General features: G+C 31.3%; 1 long non-coding RNA gene and 1 pseudogene across 1 annotated transcript; one reads left to right on the plus strand and one right to left on the minus strand.

Annotated features, from left to right (window-relative positions):
• The first annotated feature begins 3023 nt into the window (after positions 1-3023).
• LOC117930071 lies at positions 3024-6277 on the plus strand. The gene is made up of 4 exons (XR_004653838.1): positions 3024-3054; positions 3769-3860; positions 4702-4831; positions 6123-6277. It is a non-coding gene; the product is annotated as an uncharacterized LOC117930071 (long non-coding RNA).
• Positions 6278-14540: 8263 nt separating this feature from the next.
• On the minus strand, positions 14541-17781 carry LOC117930053 (annotated as a pseudogene).
• Positions 17782-21320: the final 3539 nt, after the last annotated feature.

Raw genomic sequence — 21320 nt, forward strand, 5'->3', positions numbered from 1 at the left:
TAATCTTTATTAGTTTTGTTTTGTTTTTTTTGTTACTAGAATGGATCCAGAGAAAGGAGAAAAAACCACAAAAAGGAAGTACAGAGGAATGACACGAAAGTCCATGATTACCAAGAACAGAAGCAAAGGGATCAAGTTGCAGGTTAAGTACAATCTTGATGGCATTTTCATAGGAGAATCAGCAGTTCATCTAACAAGCTATTTAGGCGTATTAGCACGCACTATGGTGCCAATAAGATATCAAACGTGGCATGTTGTACCTAAACAGTTGAAGGATAAGTTATGGGATAGCATTGAGGTAACACATTCTTACCTACATCACCTTTATGCAAAACATCAATCATTCCTAACCATATTAAGTCACTAACATGTATACTATTAATGTGTAGGGTGCTTTTTCATTGAATCCCAAAAGTAGGAGGAATTGTATGCTAACCATTGGAAAATGTTTTCGATCATTTAAGAACATGCTAACAGTGAAGTACATTCTTCCTTTCAAAGACCAACCGGAGCTCCTCAAAAAACCGCCAATTCAATATATTTTTATTGAGGATGAAGATTGGACAATGTTTGTTAAAGATCGATTGTCTGATAGATTTAAGGTATAATTACAACTCTTTACATATCTTGTATTCACATTCATTAATTATACATTTTTAATTTATAGGAATATCGAGAAGTTCAAAAAGAAAGAAGAAAGAAACACATTTATAATCACCATCTAAGTAGGAAAGGATATGCTGGTCTTGAGGAAGAGATGGTAAGTTTATACTAATTTATAGTTTATTTATTTATTTTATACATAATGCATAATATTGTTATATGCTTATTACATTATACATTGTCTCCTTTTAAAAGATGGTTGCAAGTGGGTCAACTGAAAGTATTGATCGAAGCATATTATGGAAGAAAGCAAGAGAAAAAAAAGATGGCACCTTTGATGAAGTGGCCATACCAGTGATTGAAAAAATAGTAAGTGGATATTTTCAACCTTAATTTCATTTATTTATAATAGCTAATTTATGATAACAAATTTATAATTGAACTTCATAATTAACATTTTTTTTTAAGGATAAGCTGTTGAAAGAGTCTCAAGAGAATGGTAGGAGTGTCAATGGGAGTAATGATATACTTGTAGAAGCATTGGGTACTCCTGAGTATAGTGGTCGAGTTAGAGCCAAAGGGAAGCACCACACACCTCGTCAATATTTTAATAGTGCTGTAGATCGTGCTGTTAGGGATTTTATAGCAGCATCTAAAGAAGAGCAAAGAAACTTTCAAGCAGAAGTGCTAGCAAAACTGTCTCAAGTGGGAGCAGTCACTCCCCAATCTGATGTTAGCAGTTCGAACATGAAACAAAAACAACTTCTCCTACCAGAAGTAGTTGAGAAGCCAATCCGTAGAGGTGAAGATGCAGGTCCACTAGTGCCAATAGAACCAAAGAACAAGGTATTTATCTAGTTAATTTGATGATAATTTTTGTTGTAATAGGAGATATAATTTAGGTAAATTTTGTTGTTTGAATTTAATTTAATTGTTGGTGGAACATATATGGTTTTCTTTTATGTGGTGCAATATAAGAAAATCAAAAAGTTGTCAAATTTTTTTTTAGCATTTTGGGCATTTACAAAATAGATAATATAATTTTGTTGTCTATATAATTAGATCATATGGGATTTTTATTTCATATATTATGAAACTTTTTAATGTTCAATAATTATTTTGATTGATTATGCATTACTAACCTCTTTTATTTTAAGAATAGCTATTCTTTATATAAACACATAATAATTCGCATGCCTTCATTTAATCTTTCCAATGTGATCTAAAATTACTTCATATCTCACATTTTTGCTTGTACCTTATAGATGGCTTTCAATATTAACCAATGTTAATTTGAAGATGTAGACTTGAAAGAATGAAATATAGAATATTGGCTCATATCTAATAATATAACTTCATTTTGTAGGTTAGAAAATGTGAGTTGGCTGTGGAGACCAAGGAAAATATAGTGGCCGGTGGCACAATTATACTTGAATGTGGTCCCAACTATCTAGTAGTTGTTGATGCTTCTTATGATTCAAGTGCACCCCTTCCCATTCCTATTCCTGGACAAACTACTACTGTTGGGGCTGCAATTGGTTACCAAGTTTTGTGGCCAGCTCATTTAGTCATCATTCATACTCTTATCTCGGTGAGTAAATTTATTTACCAAGCTTTATGATAACCTTAAATTTTATTTTATTTTTCATTTTTTTTGTATATTCAACTAGTTGATTTGATTTGTATCATGGTTCTTAATTGTATAGACATCCAAGAAAGGAAAGAAACAAAAAGAAAATGAAGTTGAAGTCAAATCTAAGGGTGAGAAAGCACAAGATATCAAGAATTTTGAGGCATTGGTTGGCCTCATGTTGAGTACCTCAAGAGTACATCCTGTTGACTTCCCAGATGATGTTTTTGGTGAGAGTTTCAAGACCTTCCTAATGAAAGAAGATATGGACATGATTATATCATCAAAAGAAGTGTCATCCAATTGTATCTTATACTACATCTGGTGAGGGATTTTATAATTTTTTTAATTACTCTTCACACTTTTTTTAGGTAAAAGGTTATTTGCTAATGACTTATAATGATTGTTGATAACTTATTATGTGGGATTTAATTAGGCACCTGCATAGAAAGTTGATTGATGGAAAGCAGGTTGAACAATATGTTTTTGTCAATCCAGCATTGGTTTCAAAAGCTGGAATGGGAGAGGGAAGTAAAGAAAACAGGTCAAGGGTCATTGCGGATCGACTAAGGAATGCAAAACATGCTGAATATATGCTTATTCCATACAATCCAGAGTAACCTTTTATCCCAAATCTCAATATAGTGTATATAAGTTAGTTTGTGATGTATTAATTTGTGGATATTATATTACAATTTTTTTTCTTTTTTCTTTAGTTTCCACTGGGTCTTAGTGGCATTGGAGATGAAGAGAATGATTGTATATTACCTTGATCCAATGGCTTGTCAACCATGTGATGATCTTAGGGAGATAGTTAACATGTAAGTGTGTACTTCTCATATTTTAGTACAATGCATATTATCTATAGAACATCATTTCTTTTTTATAGGGCAATTAGAATCAACCCACCAGAAAAACAGAAAACATCAAAGAAAAGAGCCGACTTGGGTGAAAGTGGTTGTAAGTACTTATTCCTTTAGATTAAAATATATTGTTTGACCACTTAATTCACTACACAAAATTAGGAAATGGGCGATGATTAATATGATGATCAGTTAGATACTAAAGAAGTAAGGACATCATGCTATGTTTGTTGTAATTGTTGATACTTTTGCCATAGTGTCCAAGACAACCAGGTAGTGTGGAATGTGGGTATTACGTGATGAGATACATGAAAGAAATCATTGCTAATCCAAACCAACTAACATCAAAGGTTTGTATGCAATGCAATTCATATGGTTGGTCATTTTGCTATAGCACTTGATTTTCCAATTCAACTTAGTGAAGATGTATGTTATTCCATTTCAGTTTAATGGGAGAAAAACATATACTGAAATGGAAATTAATGAAGTTCGCTCAGATTGGGTTATGTTAATGACTCAATTAATCATTACTCATGTTTGAAGGTACCTTGTATGACCTATAGTCTAATATAACTTCATATTATTCTAAAGATCTAGTGAATATTTTGTTAATGTTAATTTTATAATTTATTCTTAGTCATGATTTGTTAATATATATCTTGGTACTCCTAGTTGGCAGTGTTTTCAATATGGATCATCCAATGGTTGCTCTATTTTGATGGATGTGTAATTGGCAAATTGAGAGGTGAAGCCTAGTAGACATGGTAGGTGTCACACCCTTTGTGTATTTCCTGTATACATCCTTATTAGTTGGATTTGTTGAAATCCTAGTGTTGTAATGGTATGAAAATTCATGCATTTTCAAACTGTTTTTAGGAAAGTCTTTAGTCTCATTACATGTGCATGCATTAGGAATATGTCTATCCTAAAAAAAAAACAATTTAGATCCTTAAGATCACTTGTTGTATAACTTTTTTCAATTTAAATTTGTAGAGGCCTCCTCCTAAACTAATGGGCTTAAAGTTTAAAATATTTTATACTTATATTTTCTTTGACATTAAAAAAATAGGAAATTAGATTAAGACTTCTTACAAATAAGCCTAAGGAAAAAAAAAAAAAAGCACCTCATTCTCTCTAAATAGGCCTCCAAAGCCTCGTTGTCTAAAATAGGGTATCAACTTGAATAATAGCTCCACAATCTAAATGCAATTCTAAGGAAAGAAACTAGTCATTTTGACATAATAGTTTTTTCCTCCACCAAGGCCCTTTTAATTTTAGTCTGCTGATGACTGTTACAAAAATAAACCATTTGCCCATATCATGTAGTTTTTTGCTATATTTGGTGTTATTTTACTCTTTTAATCAATTAAGTATTGCCGATGTATTATTTTTCATGGATTCATAACATGTCAAGTTAAAATATCAATTTAATTATAATGTTTTACCTAAAATTAATTTTTCTTTATTCCTAGTTTCTTTATCTCAATTATTCTACTACCTTTGGCTACCAACCTTCTTTGAAATTAATGAGCTTATTGAATTTAATGTGTTAAAACTTTTAAGAATCTAATTTTGTTGCTAAATTGTTTATTGTATATTCTTCAGGTTGTACTGAAAGACATAGGTCATTCTCTTAAGTACGTCACTACTACTCTTGCTTATTCAGACCTAAATATGTTCAATGACATGAAGGACTCCCTGCAATAGTTGAAAATTTTCATAAAAGAATATTGAGGTAAGATGCTTAGGTTATTGTTAGTTTTATGAATAAATTCCATGTTTACAAAATCATTTCATGTAAGTTTCATATTTAGGATGTTTACTTAGGATAATAGATATCCTCACATGATTAGATGTTAATGTACCCATGCAAGCTAGCTCTTCTCTTGACATTATACTTCATACCAACTACATTAATTGGTTAAATAGATAGAACCAATGAATTGTAAATTTCATGTATAATAGATATTAACAGTAGGAAGAACATAGATATTTTAACTTATAATTTCAGAATTTTTCAAACTTATAGGTTTTTCCTTTTAATTCCTTACTTGCTTTCTTTGCAAAACATCCAGTGTCTTGTAGGACCTATAAGAAGGATGAAAAGATGTTAATGGTTGAAGTTTCATATATAAGATATAAATCATACCAAAATAGTCACTAAGATCAAGACTTTTCTTTTTTTGAGTTTTTTAAGAGTTAGAGACATTTGTTTATACATATAATTGATGACTTGTAAAGGCCAATTGGGTGGATGGGCTAAAAGACCATCATATAATGGAGATAGTTGATGAACAATGGGTCATTTAGCTAATTGTAATTCATAGTAATGCCTAATTAGGGAGGAAGGCAACCACATGGATATACCATCTTCATTGATGAAGGGAAACCACCTAACCTAGTTATTTAATTGGTTTAATTGGTTTAATTCTATCCATAATAAGTTTGTCTAAGAAAATGATTAAGTGTATACATGCTTTAAATTTAAGACCTACTTGGACTTATGGCAAGACCCAATATGTTGATAGTGTATTTTGATAACCATAGGTGGAAGTCATCATCCATTCATGGTTACAACATGAATGATAACATGAGTTGAAAAAAATTAATTATTACATTCAACCCAAGTTAGATATACTTATAACATATTTTGATAACCATGGATGCAAGTCATCATTCACTCATGATTACAATATGAATGATAATATGAGTTGGACAAATTTAATTATTGCATTCAACCCAAGTTAGACAAAATCAAATATTGCATTTGGGAAAACACTAGAAAGTGGTTTATTGATTGCTTTCTTAAACACATAACAAGAGTTCAAGGAATATTTAGAAATTTGGTGTAACAAAATTATTGGGGTTTGTTTAGTTCTTCCAACATGTTAAAATTTATTGCAGTGGAAGAAATATATCTTGGAAATTTAAAAAATTGGTATATACACATTTCATTTATAGAGTTGTTTTTTTATTTTTCTATTTGTCAATATTAGTTATATGTAACCTCTCAATTATTTTTGCAGGTTGAGCATCTAGAATGTGACTTGTAACCATCCTTATACATTTTGAAGAAAGATGATGTAGAACTAGATGCAGCAAAAGACTATGAACAACTCAAAGTTGAAAAAGAAGTTGTAAATTTTTTAGTTTTTTGAACAATTTCAACTAAATTTAATGCTAAGCAAATTCATATTTAATTATGTCTGTTTATTAGTAAATTTTAATAGTGAAAGAGAAACACCACAATTAGTACTTTTTCTCATAGGACTTTCTTAAATTAACTTTTTATTACTCATTCATTGTTTGTGAAAAATTATAAAACAGGGCATAATTAGGACTTTTATGGGTTATTAAAATTTTGAATGAGATAAGATGACACTTTTTTAAAGCGTCATGCTTTGTTCTCATAGGATAATAAAGGCAGAAGATGACACTTATTATGAGTGTCAACGTCACTTTAAAATATACAATGACGCTTTTCATAAGCATCAAGGTTGAGGATTTAAGAACATGATGCTTTTCTTGAGCGTCAAGGTTGAAAATTGCTATAAGATGACACTTATTATGAGCGTCAAGGTTGAAAATTGCTATAAGATGACACTTATTATAAGCGTCAAGGTTGAAAATTGCTATAAGATGACACTTATCATAAGCATCAAGGTTGAAGATTTAAGAACATGATGCTTTTTTTGAGCGTCAAGGTTGAAAATTGCTATAAGATGACACTTATCATGAGTGTCGATGTTGCTCCTACCTATACAATGATGCTTTATTGAGTGTCAATATTGAGATGAATGAAATTGCAGACTTACAATGACACTTATAGAGTGCCAAGGTTTAGAATAATGACGCTTTCTATGAGCGTCATGGTTAACCGCCAAAGAAGATGACGCTTTTGAAAAGCATCAACAATTGTAAATTCATAAGATGTCAGTCTAAGAGATGACGCTTTTGGAAAGCGTCATCTTATATCTATCTTGATGCTTAAAAAACGTCATCTTTTTACATTTTCCTTGTAGTGAAATAGTATTGCATGTCCTTTATCATCAAGTTGTCCAATAGAAATCAAATTCCTCCTCAGGTCAGGAATATGTCGAACCTTCTCCAATAACCAAACAGACCCATTAGGCAACGATATCCGGACGTCTCCCAGACCCACAACATCCAAGGCTGAACCATCAGCCAAATACACCTTACCAAAATCACCTGCAACATAATTCTGTATGATTTCTCGGTGTGGAGTGGTATGAAACGAAGCTCCTGAATCCAAAACCCAATCATCAAGTGGACTGTCTACTGCAAGAAGTAATGCATCATGTACCTCTTCTATTACAACATTAGCAGAATCATCTTCATTCTTCTTCTTAGGGCTTTTGCATTGCCTTTTAAAGTGACTTGTTTTCCCACAGTTCCAGCATTGTACTTGTTGGCCTGATCTAGATTTGCTTATGTTCTGATTAGAATTTCTGGATTTTGATCTACCCTGGTTTGAATTTCTGTCATTACCTCTGCCTCTTGTCTCAAGCAGAATCAGATCCTGAGGTTTCGCTTGCATCTCTTCGGCGAATTTCCTCAGCCAGAATTAAATCTCGTATATCATTGTACTTGAGCTTTTCCTTTCCTATAGAATTGTTTACTGCCATCCTCATTGCCTCCTAACCGTTTGGCAAAGAAACCAAGACGATCAGAGCACGAATCTCATCATCAAAATCAATTTCTACAGACGACAATTGATTTGTGATTGTATTAAATTCATTCAAATGTTGTGCTATTAATGCATTCTCTGTCATCTTCAAATTGAACAATTTCTTCATCAGATGCACCTTATTGTTTGCGGACGGCTTTTCATACATACCGGATAAAGCCTCCATTAGATTTGCTGTGGTCTTCTCCTTTACAACATTGTGTGCAACAGACCTAGACAGAGTTAACCTAATAACTCCTAGAACCTGTCTGTCAAGAAACGCCCATTCCTCAGCCTTCACACTCTCAGGTTTTGTCCCCAAAAGAAGCAGATGCAATTTCCTCCCATAGAGATAATCTTCAATCTGCATCCTCCAATACGCAAAGTCTGTGCCATCAAACTTTTCTATTCCAAACGCCTTTCTTGCTTCCTCTGCCATTGCTCCCACTCAAACCTAACCCTAGGCTCTGATACCAGTTGTAGGGAATTAAACTGAATTCCTAACCTATGAGAAACAAAAATAGAGAAAACACATGCCAAAGAAAAAACAATCACACGCACAAGACAATATTTACGTGGTTCGGCAATTTGCCTACGTCCACGGAGTTGCAGGGATATTACTATTATCAGGGAAGAATACAGAGTACAACGACGCGGCTACAATATTTTCTCTATATATAACACGACAACCACACCACACTAAAAAACCCTAATTACAAAATGTGGTTCCACAATGGGCTAAACGGACCCAACAGGCCTCAGTAAATCTTCCATTAAAAAGCCATGCAATATTATTCGGGTCGGATTGTCAAACCAGATCAAACAAAACTAGGCTCCACAAAGCCCAACACACTTGGCATCATAATTTTTTATTTTATTTTTATCATTTTTTTTATATACTCATTTTGTAAAATAATCTTTTTTATTATTAATCAAATTTAACCTTATTAGATGACCTTGGCCAAAGCTTAATGAAAATATCCACAATAATGTCCGTGTACGCCAATCCAATTGCTTGCAAACACCTCTCTAGCTGGCTGTTTTGGACTTCTTCACAACCCCAGAAAGGAGATACAAACAAAATACAGAAATACAGAAGCGTGTGTTGGCGTTTTTTAGGCTGACCGGACAGCAGGAAGGAACCAGGAAATTATAACTTCTGATGCTGATTCATTTTTATCTGTTTTCTTCCCTTTCTTTCTTTTTTCCCTCCGTTTGGACCAGCAGACTGCCTACTTTGTGTCCTTTTTCCGCTTTTGATGGAACTGGCGCTGTCAGCTGGGCTTTCGCCATTCCACACTGCCTTTGCGTTACACATTGGTCGTTAAATTCCACTGGGATATTTATGAAGCAAGGTTGACTATCTCAGCATTGGAAGTGGACAAGAGAAATAAAAAAAAAAAAATTACCTTCCTTTCTTGAGAATATAAAATATAATTTCTTTTAGATAAAAATACCTTTTAAAGATTTTTTAATCCCTATCTCACATCAAATTTTGTATAAAAATTAGGATTAATTTTGCTAAATATAAGTATTATTTCATATCTTCCAATAAAATATTTCAAAATTAAAATATAATTTGAAATAAAAAACTAGAAGAATAACCTTTAAATCAATGGTTATGAAAAAAAAAATACTTTTAAATAGTTTTATTATTGTCCATGGTTGAAACGGATGATAAGACATGGTAGGCTATTGTTTCTTAGAGAAAGATCATCGTTATTGACCTTACTACACCTGGGGAAGAAATTTAGTCTTAAAAGGACAATTTCAATAAGTTTTCTTTTTCGTATTTTAATCACGATCACCTTCATTGTTGTGATTTTGATTTCAACAGCTGCATTCTAAGTAGAGTGATCTTCTAGAAGATCAAAGACTTGTATTGGTTGAGGATAAAGCAAAAGCTTGGCTTCCATGTTTCTCTGGTTGGATGTTTGGTTCATAAGTCAGATATTGTATGCCAAGTGAATATAAAATCTGGATGGAGATCAATTAGTTAACTGAGTCAAGTGAGAATCCATAGACCTTAATATTAGCAGTACTAGTCCAGTTCACGCCTTTGATTTTTTCCATTACTTATCTTTCAGGATTCACCCAATGAAAACATCTCCTAAAGTCCATTGACTTATGATTCTGGAAAGGTCTGGATCAAGCAACGACGACCTGTACGACTTCCACAACCTTTCCGCGTGAAGTGAAGCCCTTTACAATTGTAAAGCTCTCGGTGCCTAACTTTCAAAGCTGTCTGAAAGTTTAACTCCCACCAACGGTGAACCCACTTGTGGGGGAGGTGTCAGGTTCAAACCCATTATTACTCATCACTCATAACATTGAAATGGTTGGTATGGTCGATGTGGGATATCTATGACTCATTGTTTTAGTCAAATTTATAGACTCTCAAGATTTCCTCCCACTTACATGCTCAGGGTCGTAGGTGGTTTTGGTCTTGCTGCTGGTTTTAGAAACAGGGGTCAAATATAGGTGTTTTCTACAAAATAGAAGAGAACCGGACGCATATTTGGAACATATTGTCGATCCCATTTTTCGCATGCATGCGTCCCTATTTGATAACCAAATTTCGACTCAATGCAAAGTTTATTATGATGATTTATGATTTTTAACGGTCACTTATTTTATTAGGTCACTTATTTTATTATTTCTTAAAGAATACAATAAAAATAAAAATATTTATTTAAAAAGGACAATTCTATAAATCAAGAATGGTTTTGAGTTCAGGTTATTTATTAAGAAGGTATAACAATAAACTGTAACATGCTAAACCCAAATAAATACGATCTCTAATAAACAATAATTAATTAATTTATGGATACAATATAATAACATCATTGCTAAGAAAAAAGTGGAAGTGTCTTTGGATTGCACAATTTTACTTGTATAAATAAGATCTAATTAAACAATAATTCTAAAATTTTTTATTTTATTTATATAAGTTACAAAATAAAATTTGGGCTAAATTACAAAATATTGGAAAATTGATTAGTGAAGTAAATTTTGGTTTTTATTAACATTATGAAACAAATCAATAAATAATAAACAAACAAATAAGGTAATAAAATAAATAAAAAATAACAATTATAATGATAATAAAATAGTGATTTATACATTCTCAATGATAAAGAGGATTTTGATTTATTGTACACAATTACAAAGTTTATAAGACCTTTTTTATTTCATTAATTTTATTATACATGATAATAATAAATGTGATATAATTTATTTACAAAATTAATCTATAAAATAAAGTGATCTTTTTTTTATTAAAAAAAATTATCATAAAAAATAAATTAACATATGTCCAAAATCTGATTTAATTTCCATTGGCTTACAAAATTAATTGACAAAATGATTTTCTTGATCTTATTGATATGAATATACAAAATAATAAAATAAAAAACAATAATTTGATTTAATTTATGGTATATATATAAATATAAAGAAAATCAAATATAAGAATTATACAATTCCAATCTCACTCATACAAATTAAATATGCAACATTCATTGTGCTCTTTGATTAATTACAATACACGAACCGATATAACACAAATAAAAAATTAAATAAAAATAAAAATATAAATTGCAAACTTATATGATAACAGTTTCTGAAAAAGGCCACAAATATGTCCTGAACTTTAAAGCTAAAAGTTCCTAATTTTTGGTAGTAAAATTTCTAAATTTCAGTTGAGAAAGTTTCTAATTTAGTTAGAGAATCCACAGCACTTGGCAGCCAAATAAATTATTGTTGTTCATGTCTAAGGCATAGAGGTCAGGTAAACCATTCCAAAGCTCTGGAATTCCTCCGATCCAGACAAATAATTTGTTCAGAAACGTGAAATCAATAAGGTTGGCATTCTTTAATGTATGTCAGAAATTTACCAAAGATCTGTTGCCTCCAAGATCAAAAGTATTAATGTTTATGCGACTGCAGCTGGTGGAAGAAGGTTCCCACAAAGATGATTTTTGTTTAATTGGGTGTATCCTATCTTTCTTCACATCCCTTTCTATAACATACACTTTTAACAAACTTATTTCTATATATATTATAATGTTTTCCCCTCATAACCTAAAATATTAATACAAACATTTTTTTTTTATAAGTTAAATCTATATATGAACATAAGAAACATTTTCACTATGTTTGATTCTAGGGAAATTTGAGGAAAAATGTAAGAAAAAGAAAAGAAAATAAAAAAAAAGTAGAAGGAAAGAAAAAGTGAAAAAAAAAAAAAACTAGATTTAAAGTCAATAAATTATTTTTATATGCTATTTCAAATCCATTTCACTTATTTTAACTCTTTGATATAAAGAATAAATAATTTGAAAATATATAAGTTTTTAACTAATTTTAATTATATTAGATTTTCGTTGACTTTTTTCATAGTACAACCAAACGTGAAAAAAATATTTTCCTTAACATCTTTTTTCCTTAGTATTTTGTAGGAATCAAATATAACCTTTATATGATATCTTTCCCAAAAAAAAAAAAAAGAATATATACCAATTAGGAATTTAAGATACTTTTTTTATCAATCTTCACCTTGCATCAAATTCTATCAAGTTAATATTTCATTTCTCTATGATATATGTTTTTAAAACATAACTCTACTAATATGCTAATACGAAGGAAACTGCTCAATGCACTTTTGTTTGGAAACTAGCCTTAACCAGATCCTTACTCCTACCATGACTTCCTTATGCATCATGCTCTCCTCATGTGTCAAGATCTCTTTTGTACATATATCACTCTCTTATCAAGTGCATGCTACAAACACTCCTTGTTTTCCTTCTAGTAGATCTCTAGGAATTCAAATTGTTTAATCGTTTCCTTGTTTCTACATTTTAAGAAACAATAAGTGTATAAAAGAAATTATACTTATTCTGAGTAATGAAAGAAATGTTTCTTGTATTACCTTCCAATGGGAGAATAATTAACTCCACTTTCAACCAAAATTAATTTTGTAATCCTCTTATATGTTTTTGTTTTGTTCTCTTTTAACTCTTCTAGAAATCTTTACCTAGCTTTGATGCCATATGTTATGCAAGCTTTAATCCCAACACATTAGTATAATAACACAAAAATAAAACAATCCATATATAAAGGTACAAGAGGTTTTAATTTGGTTATGCTTTAATGCTAATATATTAGTGTAAAAAAATAAGGATAAAATAATCCACACATAAAGGTCTACCATATTTTAATGTGATTCAACCAATCATTTTGTACCAGTAGATAAGAGAAAATCATTGCAATATATCAAAATATTTTAGAAAACAAAAGAAAAAAAGTACAAATACTATTGAGCTTTGAAACATCTCATATTTTCCTATTCCTTTTATATATACGTATCTTGAACTATAAGTCCTCAATTTACCGAGTTTCTCTATGCAACTCTTTCCCATATTTCTATCTATGATATATAGTTATTACAAACTCATCTCCATTTTATCGTAATATTTTCCCCCATGACCTAAAATATTTATACAGATAATTGTAGTGATTTTTCTTACTTTATAAAAAAGTCTATTATTATAATGATATATTTTATACAAAATGGATTATAAACCAATTAAGAAGTTGAGACACTTCTCCGTAAAGAGTTCCTTCATATAAATAATTGTTTGAGATAGTTATTGGATCATTAAATTTACTCATGGACAAGGGAATAGTGTCATCTAGAGAGTTTTATCAGAGAGATCTAAGTCTGCTAGGATGAGCATTCATTCCTCCAAACGAGGATGGTACAGAAAAGCTAATTATTAGTCAAATATAGGGCACTCACTTTAGATGAGCAAAGTTCCACAATACCCTTAGAATGGGTTCATTATCTAATTGCTCATTTTAACGTGAGTACAAGGGCTATGGAAGTCAATAGGACTTACTTTTTAAGCCTTTTAAGTGAAGACCTAAATTGCAGCAAGACCTAGTTTTTTTCCATATCCTATAATTTAGTCCACAAGGGTCCTTATAGTCTAGACGGGAAAGGAAATGGAATGTCATTATAAATTATTAGACTTTGCGTAACATTGACTATAGGTTTGAACAATTAAGGATTAATTATCTTAAGCTGTGGTCCTTAGCATTGACCCCAAGTCAGTAGTGGAAACTGACCCTCTTCCATTTAGCTATATATCTTAGTCATAAGGGGAGAAAGACTGGAAGAAAAAGTAGTCCGAGACTAGAAAAAAAATATTTGAGTTCATTTGGAAGCTATTTTAATTAAACCAATTTTATTATAAATTTTTTTAAATAGCTTTTGGAAGAATTATTAATCAAATTATTGCGCATGAATGACTCTAAATGATTCTCTATATTTTTATAAGTGATTTTAAAATTTTTATTACACTTAATTTTTATAAGAAAGCTGTTTCAAGTGTTTAAGAATAGCTTTTGAAACGTATAAGAAAGCTGTTTCAAGTGTTAAGAATAGCTTTTAACACGTTTCAAAGTCATTTTCCAAGGAGCTCTACAAAGGTCTAGTCTCTGGATCTTTGTGCAAAACTTCATTATTTTGCATGGTGCTTGGAGTATAGAATGTGTCATAATGTGCTTGGCAGTCTCGTGGATTTCTGTTTCTCCTTTTAAGCGAGCTTCCACCCATTCAGTGTTGGACGCAATGATTTCTTTTGTTTGACCTGTGCAAATTGTCTGAAAATTTGAGGATGCAGACTAGAGTAGTATGATATTCAGCCACACAAAAAAAAAAGGTTAATCATATTTCATGTATGATTAAAGCGGATTAAAGAAACTTGGAATTCGAAACCTCATATTTCAGAAGGTTGTACATGAAGCTGAAGTGCTAAACTACATAGAAGCATTCATTTATTTCAGGAACTTAATTTCAGAAGGTTGAGCATGATGCTCAAGTGCTAGAGTACATAGAAGCATTCATTTATTCAAGGAACTTAATTTCAGAAGATTGTTCAAGTATGATGCTGGCTTCTTCCCAAATTCAGTTTCCTTTGGAGACGGCCTACATTCAGCTGAATGACTAGAAGCAGCCACTCTTTGATGTCATACACAAGCCTCAAATAGGCATGCCTCCATGACTGCTTTATTACTAAGGTGCCACAAACTCCCCAAAACCCCACCACAAATCCTGTTCCCATGCTCATGTAGAACCACTTCATTTCAGCCTCAGCTCCATCTTCATCGTCATCTTCATCATCTCCACTGGGAGGATTGGGGGTTCCATTATCATCACCAGGACACTTAGCAGTTATTGGACGCCCACATAGTGCAGGGTTGTCCCTGTATATTGATGGATCATCCAGGGTTTGCAGCTGGTTGCCTGATGGAATTCTACCTGACAGGTTGTTATACGACAAGTTCAAGTGATTCAAGAGAGTCAAGGAAGCCATACCTGGTGGAATTGGACCGGAAAGCTGATTTCTTGAGAGGTCTAGAGTTTCCAACAATTGTAAGTCCCCAATGCTGTCTGGTATTTTTCCTGTCAAATGGTTCATAGACAAGTTCAAGGTGCCTAATCTTGAAAGATTTGTTAGCCCTCCAGGCACATCTCCAGATAGGCCATTGTTGGACAGGTCGATGCTATTCACAAGATAGAGAATGTTTCTATATGAATCTTCCCTTCCTTTCATCAACACCGTCAATTCGGCCTCATATCTGTATGTTTCAATTTCAGATGCCATAGCACTCAAATTCCCAACGCAAGAGGGAATAGATCCTGAGAGATTATTTTGTGCAAGATCCAATATGTGAAGAAAGGAAAGAGTGCAAAGTTGTAACGGAATGCTCCCATCAAACAAATTTGATCGTAGTCGTAGAATCAAAAGACTTGGCATTGTTTGTCCAATCCATGCTGGAATATTTCCTGAAAATCTGTTGCCTCCAAGATCAAGAGTACGGATGTTTGTGCAATTCTGCAAGGCAGAAGGAAGTTCCCCAGAAAGATGATTGTTGCTGAGCATTAAAAAGATAAGGTAGGACAGAGCACCCACAGAAGTTGGCAGCTCACCAGATAAGTTGTTGTTTGACAGGTCTACATGCGACACCAAATTGGGAACACCATTCCACAATGCAGGGATTTCTCCAGTCAAACTATTGTTTGAGATATCCAGAGTCACTAAACCAATCAGTTCACCAATGGACTCGGGAAGGGTTCCACTTAGAGAGTTATGAGAGAGATGTAACTCTGTCAGCATGGGCATTCTTTCCCCGATATCCGAGGGATTGGTCCAGAAAATGAATTATTTCCCAAAAGTAGGCTACTCACATTTGATGACCAAAGGGGCAGAGAACCATTGAAATGGTTCCACATCAAACAAACCGAGGATTGAAGAGTGAACTTTAATGAGTTTGGAGTTCTGCCACTTAATTGATTATAGCCCAAGTCCAGTTGATCCAATTCCAAGTCTAACTTCCAAAACCACTCTGGTATGGTGTCTGAAATTCCAGCATTCCTGAGTATCAGAGTGTTAAGCTCATTTTGGTTTCTGAGCCAAACTGGAAATTTAGGACCCACTTGGCATGATCTCAGCTTAAGGTATTGAAGCTTAAAAGGGGGGATCCACTCAGAACTGATATTGATAACCAATGTTAGGTCTGGAAGTAATGAAAATTTAGCGATGGACAACTCCTTTAAGTTTGTGAGATTTGACAAATGGGCTTCTGTTAGAACACCTTCCCATGGATTCTCAGAGATATCTAACGCAACCAACTTATTAAGTTGTCCAAGTGTTTCTGGAATGGTCCCACTCATTTGATTATTAGAGAGGTACAGCTCTTCCAAATTCGACAAGTTTCCTATTGAATTCGGAATTGAGCCTACAAACGAGTTGTCCCAAAGCAGAAGAGACTGCAAGTTGGACAGGTTTCCTAGTGAATAAGGAAGAAAACCACCCAGTTCATTCAATCCCAGATTCAGGTTCTCTAAACTACAGTTGTTGCACCCAGATAAAACATCTATCATTTCAGTTATTTCCCCATTCAAATCGTTCTCAGAAAGGATCAGTGTTTTCAAGTTGCAGAGGCTACCCATCTTTCCTAAACTTTCAAGAGAAGTCCTGTTTGCAAATGCATCTAAAATTGAGCCTCGAAGATTGTTAAAGCTGAGATCAAGGTACACAAGATTCCTCAGCTGGAATAGCCAGTGGGGTATTGTGGTGTTGAAACCATTGTTGGAGAGAACAAGCATTGAAAGGGATGTAAGATTGGAAGATGGGAGAGAACGAGGGAGGACAGAAAGTCCACAACTAGGTAGATGCAACTCGGAAAGAGGAAGCTTGCTAACAGCATGAAGCCAATAAGCAGAAGCTCTACTTAGATTGACTCCTTCTAAATTAAGGTGTCTTAAAGAAGAAAGACCCGATATCCACTGAAGATCATTCTGGCTTGACTCATCAGGGTATGTATTGAAATCGAAGTATTCCTTGAGGTCAAGGTAGATCAACCTGGAAAGATTTCCAAGTTGTGGAGGAATCGGTCCACTGAAGGAGGCACCGGAGAGATTGAGATATCTCAACTTTTCCAGTGAACCAATGAACTTGGGGATTCGAGTCCCTTCAAAATTATTCATGCTGAGGTCTAAGTGATTCAAATATTTCAAATCAAGCAAAGAATGACTGATCTCACCGCCCAACTTGCCATGTGTTCCGTCATCATCAAGACTACGCAGATTGAGTTTGATGACATGTCCACTCCTGTTGTTGCAGAGGACGCCTCTCCATTTGCAGCAGTCTTCCCCTACCCAAGATGAGAGTCGATGAGAAGGATCTGTAAGGCCTTGTTTGAACTTGAGAAGAGCTACCCTCTCAGTTTCAAAGGAGGCTGCCCTATGGTGATCACCATGGCAGCAGCCTGGTTTAAGGGTTTCAGGGAAAAGAAACCCCGAGGACATAATGACAAGAAAAAGAAGTTGAAGTGAGGCATTGGTAGTAGCCATGTTTGTCTGCGAGTTGCTGAAGTAGTATACCCTAAAGCTCTATATATATAAGAAGAAATGCAATTTCCCCAAAGCTTGCCCGTTGGACGTACGCTGGAAGATGATTAAGTCGCTGACAGAGCAAGATTTCACATATTGGAACCTTGGCTGTTGAATCTATTGATTCAAATAGCAAAATAGTATCGTCAAATAATTGCTTGAAATACAAATTTTTGTCACTAGTTAATTGTTAAATAATTACCTGAAATAATTTTAATTTGATTATCATGACCTCTTTGACTAGTAATTGGACCATTTCTTTTTCATCTTCGTATATAGGTGAAAAAGGGTTGGATAACAAGTCTGGAATGCCAAAAGACAAATGTCATGCAGAGTTGTGTTACAAATGTGATCAGAACACACAAGCAAAATGAAGGAAATGATTTTTAAAAACAATTTTTTGTTTTTAAAATAGAAAACAATTTTTTAGTTTTTAAAATAGAAAACAATTTTTACAAATTCATAATACCTTTTGATTATTGTTTTCTATTTCTAACTTTTAAAAAACAAAGTGAAATAGATAACAATTTTTAAAAAACAAATAAAAGTTTTTTCACAAGTTTTTAAAACTAATAAGTTTTTACACACTTAATGCATTGTATTAATTAATTAATAAGTCTATTAATTTTTAAAAATAATTTAAAACTTAAATAATAAACTCATTAATATAAGTATTTATGAATAAAAATGAGTTTAAAACAACTTTATTGTTGTGGACCTCGTATTTTGCTGTTCCCACTCGATGACGAAACTTGCTTTTGTATTTATTTGACGAAAATTTGATTTTTTTAAAAGACTTGGAGTCGCCACCTATTTTTATTTTATTTTTGAAGGAAAAAACAAAATAAGAAAGAAAAACCTTAAGTGTGACTCCTTAAGAAAAAAAAAAAAATAGGTCTGTGAAAAACCAAGTCTCAATCCGGGGGTCAGGTTACTTATTGGGAAGGTACGGTACTGAGCCGTAGCACCCCTCTCTAAGCCCGTATACTTACGACCTCTACTAAACAAATTGAAGAAATTGTGACAATTAATTAATTAATTAAGGATACCAAAAAAAAAATCAATGTACAACTCATGATGGAAATTAATATACACAAAAGTAATGATGAAATTTAATTACAAGAATATGCAAAATAAATGACAAAGAATTATGCAAAATGATTTATTGAACTAAAAAAAATATTAAAAAAATAGTTTTCAAGAAATTTCAAAGGATTTTATAAAGATTGATTTTGAATTAATGATTTTAATTTATTTATTTACAAAAAATAAGTTTCAATTTATTTTCAATTAATGATTTGATTTAATTTCATTTGTATTTAATTTTCAAAAAAAGTTATTTGTACTTATTGTATCAAAAAAAAATTATTACAAAATTTTAATTTGGCAAAAAATTATTTTACTTGCTTTTCTTTAGAAAATAATGAATTTTTACAATTTTATTTACAAAAGTATTTTGATTCATTTTCATTTTTTTTAAAAAAGTGATTTTTACAAATTATTTAAAACGACATAACTTTATTTGCAAAATAAATTTTAATTAAAAAGAAAAACAAAGATTTAAATTCTCTATTTCTAAAAAACATTTTTAATCCCATTTTAATTAAGGAAAAAAATTCATTTAAAAAATATTTTTGGACAATTTTATTAAAAATTAATTTTTGGGACAACTTTATTTACAAAACAATTTTTATTAAACAAAGAAAATTTTGGACAATGTTATTAAAAACAATTTTTTGAATTCTATTAAAAACAATTCTTTTGGATTTTTCTAAATGCATTTTTCTGATTTTTTATAAATAAAAAAAAACTTTCTTTTATTAAAATTGTTGTTTTATCAAAACACATTTACTGACTTCTTCCTCTCATTTAAACAAAATTTCTAGTTTTTTCAATATTCAATTTTGTACACACTCAATAAATATATATGAACGAATGTTTACAAAACTTACAACATGTTTCACGTGTCATAAATTTGTATTCAACAAATAAGATTGCAGAATGGGCTCATGCAAAAACTGAAATAAAACAAATTCAAACTTCAAATTAGTCTAATAAATTTCATCAATTAAACAAATATAACCCAACAAAAATATTTCACATATTGTAAACCCTAATATAAAATTCTCAAATTAATAGCCAAAATATAAGCTCAATTAATCAAACTCAAAACATAATAAATTAAGATAAATCTCATTATGCCTAAATTTAATATTTCATAATCTAAGTCTAATTTAATATACACCACAATTTTCCCATGTCCAAATTAAATAATTCAAATTGGCTAAACCTATATCAAATATTCAAATAATCCAACAAATCCTACCCACATTATGGACCCCAAAATTCACATCAATTAACTAGCCCACATAAAAAATATATATGGTTAAGGGAAATAATATTTCAAGTTCAATCCAATAAGCCCAAACAAATAACAAATTAACAATAGACCAAAATCCAAATAAACAATATGCAATTGATATAATCCAAATATCCCAAATTAATCACCAAATGTATATCAAAAAAGTTGGGGAAGGAAACGGGGAAAAAAGGAAAAGAAAGAAAAGTGGTGAGGGGTATGGAAGGAGAGAGAAGGAGTGGGTGGGGTGGTTGGAAAGCAGGAAGAGAGAGGAGAGAGAAGAGAAAAGAAAAATAATATTATAATAATACTAATATAAAAAGAATAAAAATAATAATAAAAAATAAAATAATAGTAATAAAATAAAATAAAATAATATACAAAATAATAAAATGTATTAAATGGTGAGTAAACCAAAAAGCACATGTAATTGGAATTTAAAATTTAAGAATAAAATTAAGCTCAAAGTTAATGTAAAAATAAAATTAAGACAAATTTTGAGGTCTACAATTGTTTTTCTTCTACATAAAATTATCTCTTCTACATAATTTTTATTTTTTAATAATACTTAACTTGAATTTGATTTCATATTATTATAAATTAAATTTATAAAATTTTTATAAAATAAAAATAAGATGGTATTTATTTATTTTTACTTAATTATAAATAGAAATTAAAACTAAATAGTGATTAATAGTATTAAGTATTAGATTATTCGTTTTTGTAATATTTTATTTTTATTAAGTATTAAAAAGTAAATAAAAAACAATATGTTACTTTTTTTTATTTAGAAATAGTCAAATATTTTGACTTTTTAAAAATTTATAATAAGTTATAAAAAAGTAAAAATAAAAAATAAAAAACTAAATGTGAAAAAAAAACTTATAGTTTGAAAATAAATTGTTTTCAACAAAAAGTAAAAAAAATTAACACTTTTTAAGATATTGTTTTTAAAAACAATATAAATTCTTTCATCCAAATAAACTTTTTAATTCTTTACACTTTTTTTTTAAAAAAAACATCTTGCCAAACACTCTTATCATTAAAAAAAAATTTAAAAATTATTTTTTGTTCTTTATTTTGAAAACAAATTTTAAAAACCACCGGGTCCTAAATTTTTATTCTTTGTTTTCTATCTCTTGGTAGTGTCCCTGAGACGGTGTCTAATAATTAAAGGTGTTCACCAGAAGATAGAAGAAGAAAACCAGACACAGATG

The sequence above is a fragment of the Vitis riparia genome, chromosome 14, assembly GCF_004353265.1.
Source record: "Vitis riparia cultivar Riparia Gloire de Montpellier isolate 1030 chromosome 14, EGFV_Vit.rip_1.0, whole genome shotgun sequence".
Classification (NCBI taxonomy): domain Eukaryota; kingdom Viridiplantae; phylum Streptophyta; class Magnoliopsida; order Vitales; family Vitaceae; genus Vitis; species Vitis riparia.